Source organism: Strongylocentrotus purpuratus, unplaced genomic scaffold (assembly GCF_000002235.5).
Source record: "Strongylocentrotus purpuratus isolate Spur 01 unplaced genomic scaffold, Spur_5.0 spur5_scaffold_20, whole genome shotgun sequence".
Lineage (NCBI taxonomy): Eukaryota > Metazoa > Echinodermata > Echinoidea > Camarodonta > Strongylocentrotidae > Strongylocentrotus > Strongylocentrotus purpuratus.
In genome coordinates, this window is record NW_022145606.1 from 33,609,700 (window position 1) to 33,619,325 (window position 9,626).

Genomic DNA, 9,626 nt, shown 5'->3' on the forward strand with positions numbered 1-9,626 from the left:
CGCGTGCATCCAGTAAAAATATTTACATGGTAATTGACCAATCAGATTGCAGGGATTCTTCTACCCATCTTATAATATTTCAATGTCACAATACTTTTTTAATTGCTTGGGTTGTGTGTATGTATTACAAAATATTTAATGCCTGTGAGGCTGTAATGCAAGAGTATAGCGGCAATTGCCGCAATTGACTTCGAAAAGTGGCGCAATTCTCCGCGACCCTCGACAGCGTGTGTCGATTCGTCGAAAGTTGAAACATGACTAGTCTCACGCGCAGACACTATTCAGAAGGGAAAGAACGTACTACACATAGGCTCAACACGCACCTTGCCCCAATCTGTGCATCAGAAAAAAATAACGCGTCCGGCGTGGACGCGTCTTTTTCGAACCTTACCTTGCCACGCTGCCCTGCATATTAAGATTTGAAAATATGAATATTTGCGTTGGTACGGTGTGTTGGAGATCAAAATTAAATCGGCCAGATTCTCGACTAACCAGTATGTCGCAATGATAATGGACAACTTTTGACCTGGGTATAGGCCTATATTAGTCATTCGTTTACGGTAAGCCACCCATTTTTCTCGCAATGTCATTCATTTTAACTAAAAATAGCTTTGCGCTTGTAATTTTTGTATGAAATCTGATTATTGGATAAATTACCGCGTCGGATCCTGTGTGCGTGCGTATCATGCATATTTATGACTAGCGCAGACGTATGGCTCCTATTGAGCCAATCAAATGCAGATATAGGGTGGCAAGTTTAGGTTTAAAAAAAGACGCCTCCGGGACCGTACTGCTACAGCTGAGATGGAGGTGTGACGTAGTACAGTGTAGGTCAAACCGGCGAGGTATACTATTTAAGGGCGGATTATAATGATAATTAACATTTCTTACTTGTGACGTCAATGCTAATTCCAGTTAATCTTTTCAGATTACTGTTATAGAACACCACATCAATTGTGTCCATATTCCTGGTGTTGTTCAGGAATGTTCGTATGATCTTATAGTTCATGGAGATATAGATGTAACTGCAAGTATGAAATATGAAACAAAATAATAACATCTACAGTTATAATACTACTACTACTGATAATAATAATAATGATAATTGTAATAAGATGATAATATTAGTAGGCCTAATATTATTAATAATAATGTTAATGGTGACAACAATGTTATCAAGCGCGTATGGTGGGGGGGGGGTGTTTTGGGGTTACCCTCCCCCCTCAACTTTTGTTCTGTGTGTATTAGAGGAAGCCTCCCCCCCCCCCCTCAAATTTGATTGAACAAAAAATATGTGCTATTACCCCCCCCCCCCCCCACCCCCGGTTACCCACCGGCTGACTCGGTTGTTGCGAAATTTTCGGCGCGATTTTCAAATTTTCAGCGTTCTCGACCTATGCCCAACGTATGAGCAGCTTATGAGAAAAATATGCGCAGCGCGCTCGACGAAGACGAAGATCACGCGTGACGTTCTGCATAAATAACTTCAATAAATTACTTTACATGCTTACAATTTGAAAAACACCAGTTGTACGGTAGAAACACGTTCAATAAGTTACTCCGTCGTCAGACATACGTCGAATAAGCCTGAATACATCAATATGCGTTGCAGATACGTCACATATAGGTTAGATCAGGCGCGTACGCAGGATTTTTTCAAGGGGGTGGGGGGGGGGGGGGTAAACATTTTTAAATCGGGCCGAAGCAGGGGGGGGGGGTAAGAGAACCCTTTTTTTGTTATGGTCCCCCCAAAAAATCGCAACGACTCAGCCAGCCGTTGAATAAGAGGGGGGGGGGGGGGATCTCGAAATTTGAAAAATTGACATTTTCTCCGTTGAGTGGGGGGGGGGGGGTAAGGTCTACTTTTTTAGGTCAGCCATTGGTATAATTTGGGGGTTTTCTTCTAAAATACACACATCGCACCCCTCCCCCCCCCCTTTTTTTTGGAGACGCCTCTGGGTATACATTCACGCCAACGTATGTCGACGTATGAGTTACCTACCTCTACATGTGTGTCTAGCTTATGTGTAGCGTATGCCGAACCTATGGAGATCGAGGACGTCGGCATACGCCTAAAATTTTTGAGCATGCACAAACATTTATTTCGGCCTCTGCGTATACATGCAAAAAAACATTGTAAGAATATGTTCAATGTCTCACTATACTGCTCCTTCACAACCACTATTTAAACAAGGGAAACGCTCTCGGCGGTCACGCCTGCATAACGCAATTCAATATGATAAACCAGAACGTCAACGACGTAGCGCTCATCCGCATCTCGCAACAACAAATATCGTAAATTTTATGTGGTACACTTTTGAACTGGTCAAAAAATAAAAATTTGATGCCCTGGAAGGGACATAATTTCATTTCATTTGCATAAAGTACCATAAATAATCGATGGAGCAAAATCTCACAATTCTGTGTAGAAGTTTAGTGTTCCAAATTTAGCTCTACCAGATAAGGCAAACCAAATCAAAATCGGTCGAGAAATGAAGGAGAAGAAGCCTTTTTTGTAATTTCGAATAAATTTGCATAAATTAGCATGAATAATGAATTTCACGATTCTGAGTAGAAATTTTAAATCCCTCTCCTAGCCCTATCATATGAAACAATCAGAATCAAAATCGGTTGAAAAATAACGAAGAAAAAGCATTTTGAAAATCTTGATGTTGATGCCACAACAAAGTCTAAGTTTGTTGACCTTAAATGACCTTTGACCTTAACTTAGTGACCTGAAATTCTACTCACATGATTGGGGAGACTTGATAATTATATAGTCCAAGTTTCATTGACTAAGAAATTACACTTTCAAAATTATATCAAACATTCAAAAACTTAACCTTAGGTTAAGTTTTCGATGATGATGCTACAACATAGTCCAAGTCTGTTGACCTGAAATGACCTTTGACCTTGACTTTGTGATCTGAAATTCTACTCACATGATTGGGGATACTTGATTACCCTATGGTCAAAGTTTCATTGACTAAGAACTTATACTTTAAAAATGATATCAAAAATTCAAAAACTTAACCTTAGGTTAAGTTTTTGATGTTGACGCCGCCGCCGCCGCCGTCGCCGTCGCCGTCACCGGAAAAGCGGCGCCTATGTCTCGCTTTTTGCTACGCAGGCGAGACAAAGCATAACAAATTACCATATAATATATTGTCTCTATTATTCAATGTAAAACAGAAATGCATAATTATAGTACCAGAAATCCAGAAAATTACTATGTCGAAAAATGTAAAAATACAGCACCATCTTTTTCTTTCAAATCAAAAGGACCGTCAACATGGAACTCTCTTCCTCATTATATTAAAACAATTTCGTTTCTTAATTCTTTAAAATCAAAACTTAAGATTTTTTTTATTCACAAACTTACTCTACAAAATAATTAATCCATCCTAACTTTTATAACTTTTATAACTTTTAAACTTTTATAACTTTTAAACTCTTTTTTGCCATAATGTCACTATGCTTTTATAATTCTTTATTAGTAAAAATGTCGGTATTTTAATAAGCTGGGGATTGCCTCGACAGAACCTTTATTTGGTTCTTTTGCAATTTCCATTTCATGTTCATTATCTATTTCATTGATTTCTTACTCTTGTCTTTACTTCTCTTTTTAATTGTGTGTTTAAAGTTCAATGTATACTATGTATCCTACATGTAAATATTTTGTCAATGTACAATGTTTTTCAATGTACTTTTTTTTAATGGACTTGAATAAAATCAAATTGAATTGAATTGAAAAAAAAAGAAGAAAAAAACGATATCGTATGCCAGCTTATACAAGCGTGCTTTTAACGTATGCAACTTATACCAAACCTACCCCTAACTTATGTCAACGTGCACTAGCGTGTTGGTGAAAATTCACATACGATGGCATACGTTCCTGCTATGCGTTTGGTGTGACCGGGCCCCCCCCCCCACCTCCCCCATTACAACGGTGCGTAAATACATGATTAAAAAATATTGAAATATCACGATCAATATGCTTAGAATATGAGTACAGGGGTATTAATAAGTAATAATACCTATGATATTACTATTGGTAATAATAATGACAATAAATATACATTTCATTATAAATATGATGACTATGATAATAATATCGTTAATAATACTGATAATTATATTTGATGCATTGGCAACATCCTGAAAAGTTTATATTCACTATTTGTACCAACTGAATAGGCGTTTGTATGAGCGTTGAACTTGGGGCTTTGTTCCGAAGTGTCAATATACATGTTTATTCCTTTCAAAAGCATGTTGTTCTTTTTTTAAAGTAAGGATTACTAGGGCCTTTATTGAAAGAATTTCTCTGAATGAACTAAAAATGGCAGTGTTGCCCATTTGGATATTACCCTTGTTCTTCTTCCACCATTATCGCTTGGAGGACGGGGTACCCTTCTCCCAGAGTTAACATCTCCACTTCACTCCCAGGCATTTCGGTTCCCGATGCAATGGACATTGACATCACCTTTCTGGGTGTTCCATAAGCGATGTAGAGAGTTGATGAATTATCGGCAATGTCAATCGAGCGAGGGACTAAAAAATATTAAAAGTGATAATAAGAATGGAAATGATAATACTACTACTACGAATAATAATAATGATAAGAAGTATAACAATGATAAAATAATTAAAAGAAATAATGATAACGATAGAAATTAAAGTAATACTAATGATTGTAATTAATGATAATTAAAAGAAATAATGATAACGATAGAAATTAAAGTAATAACAATGAGTATATTCCATTCCATGAAAAAAATTGTAACAACATGATTTATTTTTCAGATATTTTATTACAATTGTTAAAAGTTGAAATGTTAAACTTTTGTATACATTTTTGGGGGATAACTTTAGTAAATATAATAAATTTCGAAATGTTGCTTAAAACGTTTCAAATTAAAAAAATGTTAAATAGAGATATCGACTGCTTTGACAGCCAGTCCCTGAATATTAAAGCAGTCGATATGTCTTTGATATGCCGAATTGAACAAAAATATACCAAGAATTCTTACCTTATCCTTTTATTGAGTAAAGATTGATTAAAACAGAAAATCTGAGACCCTGTCTGTTAAAGATAAAGGTGAGTTCTGGTCATCCGATTGCAATGTGAAAGAAAAGGTGTGGAGTAGATCAGAAAAAGTTGATCATGTAGCATGTAAGTATTGGTGTGTACTGCAAAGTTCTGGAGTCATCAAAATCATAATAAATTTGGCCCAGTCTTGGTAAGGTAACAAGCACGTACTTTACAAAGAAAGATGTATATGGGACTACACAAATGGTGTCGGGGCTACTAACCTTGTTTTCCTAATCATTATATGCTCATTACTCAGCCAGAATACATTTTCTACTAAAATCGTTTGGCAAATGACATTTATTTGAAATCTTAAACATTCAGTGTAAGTTTCGTTTGATTCTGTGAAAGTTTTTTCTTTTTTTTTTAAAACCTGAACTCACCTTTATTTTTAATCTTGGCTGGAAAGATAACTGGACATTACAATCTTTTGGGAATCGCAGACAAAAAGCACTGTATATGGTATCCGTGCTCGCAAAAAGTAAGTTTTAACACGTAAACCAATGGGTATCGCAGCAACCATTTTCATGGCAACCGGGGGGGGGGGGGGGGAGAGGACATATATATATTTTGTTGGTCCCAACATTTTCGAAACGACTCAGCCAGCTGCTGAATAAGCGGGGGGGGGGGGGGTGGTAAGAGCAGATTTTTTTTTCTTTCTTTTTGGTGTCCCAACATTTGAAAAACGTTGCCGATCGATATTTTGTTTCGTTGGGGGGAAGGGGTTCCCCCACCCCCACCCCCCCCCCCCCTGCCTACGCGCCTGCATGTGGCTACCTGTGAATTCGAATAAAAAATAAATATGTGAATTCTTTGGTCGTATTCATTAAATATGTAATTTTCTATTGCAGGGCTCAGGGCCATGTACCTTCCAGTGTGAAAAATACAATATATATATATCGGTATTTATAGAGGAAGAAACTAAACGGAATTAGGATGTGAATTCGAAGAGGTATGATGTGTCCAGTATTGTGCGCGTGTGAATCTCTGTACGTTTGTGAGGTGCGAGCTTGTGAGTGTGAATATTATGAATGTTTACGGGGGGGGGGTGGGGGGGGGGGGTCAAGTAGTAAAATGGGTGGAAGGGTAGTTGGGGGTATTACCGGAGGGTGCATTGTATACACAAATATGTATTATGTTATTTTCCATGAATGGTGGTAATAACTAAGTTCAGTATGTGATTTTTATTATTAGACAAATTCAGTGAATTCATTATATTATAATTCTCCTTCTTTGCTCACTGCTTTGTGAATAATGTATTTGTGTTATAAAAACAAAAGGAAGATTTGTATTTGAATGGAACTATTTACATTGATGTTTTAATGTAATGATTGATATTGAATGAAATCCCCACCCCTCAAAAAACATAGAAAAGGAAAAAAAATGTATATATATTTATATGTGTGTGTGTGTGTGTGTGTGTGTGCGCGCGCGCGTGCGTGTGTGTGCGAGAGGGAGAGAGAGAGAGAGCGAGAAATAGAAAAAACGTAGAGAGCAAGAGAGAGAAAGAGAGAGGCATAGTGAGAGGGAAGGGGGAGTGGCGATACAGAGACACAGAAGGGTATACAGATACACCCACCCTTGCACACACTCACACTAGTTTTGAAAATAAAGACATGAATATCAAAACTTTTCAAAAAAACTTTCAAAGTTATAACCGACAATTTAATAACATACATGTATGTTCACTGATAGGGGGATCTGCTGTCGATCGTTGAAACTTTTCTGACACCATTGACGTCGCCTCCGTCATATTTCGTGGTGTAGTCCTCTTTGATCCTGCAGAATAATTTCATTAAAGGAAACATGAATCTAACCTTAACAACTGAAACTTTCTCCTACTAACACAAATTACAAAAATCAGAGAAGAAGAAGACTTGTTTTAATGAAATTGAAGAGAAAATGTGAAATTAATGAATTTTGAAAGTCGTGTGGGCGCTTCAATTTGTCTGATTGGGTAATTTCACTTTCACTAAGTGCCGGACAATGTCTCGTTTTAAAAATATTAAAAAATTGTCAAACTTTCAAAATGTATGACTCAGGTGGGTTTTGTCTTTTTAGAATAATAATATGCCATCTGTAATATATTTTGAGTAGTACGAAAGAAGGCGCTTAGGAGAACACAGAAATGGATTAAATTGTTATACACGACAAACGAGAGACAGACGGTTATCCATGACTACGTCACAAATCATTTGTTCTGCTTCCATACAAATTAATCTATCACAAAGGTTGGTGAGCCATTATTATCGTCAGTTGAATTAGGAGGCGCGATAGCTCAGTCGGTAGAGCAGTGGTCTCGTTATCCGGTGACCCGGGTTCGAAACCAAGTCGATGCGCTAGTGCCCTTTGATAAGCCCTTAATCCTCATTACCAGGTCCCTCGGAGAGGACCTTAAGCCGTCGGTCTTCTGGTTGCTTACTAACAAGCATTTATTGCTTTCTTAGCTGTCAGGTAAAATAACCATCACATATCACCTACCAATATTAGCCTTAGTGTATATACTAAAACGTGGTTATGTGGTTTAAGCGCTCTACATATTTTTTCCTTAAAATGCATCCTACATTTCTAAGGAAATAGGCAATTATGTTTGATCTCCAAGATCCAAAATAGACCTGTTCTATTGCCACGCATAGCCTATTTATAATTGATACAAAATGGCGGTTTTCATGGCTTTTCTTCTTTCCAATTAAGGCACGCGTGCATGTCTTCTCCCTAGAAACGATTTTTTTTTTTTAGTGCGTGTGCGAACGTGTGTGCGTGTGGGTTTTGGGGATGTGTATGTGTGCGTGTGATGAGCTGCACGAGCATTACATCAGCAGTTCTGCTCGCATAAAAACGGGATCATAACAAAACAAAAGTCATGAACTAACATGTACATTGTTTTGACTACGGCACAAACTGAGTTCTTATACTGGATAAACATGGTTATGTTTCCTTCACTAGGCATTTATTATGATTCATGAAACCTTTAAAAAAATATTTAAAAAATCATCATTAATTCTTTCTAGCTTATTCTTTTTGAGAGGGGCGACTCGGGACCCCCCCCCCCCTTTTTTTTTAAAGGGAATCCTAGATCCAAAAATGCTCATGATGTTCTTTCGTACTCGTTGGAGAATGAAACATGTTTTGACTGATGTTGAGGTGGTTATTCATGAAGTGCAATATGTTATTTTCCATCTTTTATATAAAAGGTGAAATTCGTTTAAATCGATTGATTGTTTATAGATTATCATTGTTTATGAGTTTAAAACACAATTCATCCTACAACTATGTTAACTTACTGTCGATATACATGTATATACAGTTTATTTTAAAATCTAATTGTGTTGGCAAATTAATTTCAGAATCTATGATATATTGGTATACATTTTCAGTAGCAGAATAATAAAATACTCTACAGACAAGTCGTGGAAAATTGTTTTAAATTTAGGGTAAGGGTTAGAGTCAGGATTAGGATTGTGGTTTTTATTATGTCCAGTTAATTTACCATGTAATATTATTTGTATATATATTTATATATATATATATAAATATATATATATATATGTATATATATATATTTATAAAGACTTACCTAACAATATGAAAGCATAATGTTGATTGATGCCTTCGAGCTTTAGTGTAAACGTATGCAGAATCTTCGGTAGTGGACTGATCCTTACCCCGTTCACAACAGCGATATATTGACAAGGGCTGTGACCATTATCATGAAGAGGTATTGTTAAACAACCCTGGTAAGATGCCGAACTATATTCTGAAGATTTTGAAATATTACAGAAAAGAGTAAAACTTTTACATTAGAAGGACTCGCAATAATCACTTTTATCTAAAAACCCTGAAATTCAGTATTCCTTTCCCCAGTTTATGATCTGTTCGGAGCACTAAAAGTCGATATATTATTTTAATGCAAAGGGATGGGTCGGCAAGGGTTGACTGTGGTCTCTTTACCATCAAAAGGTATTGTGAATGACCCCTGGGGTGTGTTTCACAAAGATCCTAAGTAGAACTTAACACTAAGTTGGACTTAAAAATTATGGACAGCCATTGGAGCCTTAAAATGAAATATATTCAAAAGCAACAATTCAAGTATTTTAGACTTTTTTTAATATAAATTCCACATCAAGAACATGAAATCTCCTTGATGATAGAAAATATGAATGATTTTAATTAACATTTTACGCCTTTCAAAATAACTTTTACAAAATATTTTCAAAGATGCTAACGGCTTTCCATAATTTTTAAGTCCAACTTAGAGATAAGTTCAACTTAGAATCTTTGTGAAACACCCCCCTGGTAATATGCCGAGCTATATTCTGAAGATTTGAAATATTACCCCCCAAAATACAACTTTTACATTAGAAGGACCCGAAATCATTACTTTCATCTAGGATTAATTTATTTCGTTTACCCCAGTTTATAGTCTATTCGGAGTACAAAAGCATACATGACATTAATGCAAAGCGGTGGGTCAATAGGCGTTGGTATTGGTCTCTTTGCCATCAAAAGGTATTGTGAAAAATCCCCGGTAATATGC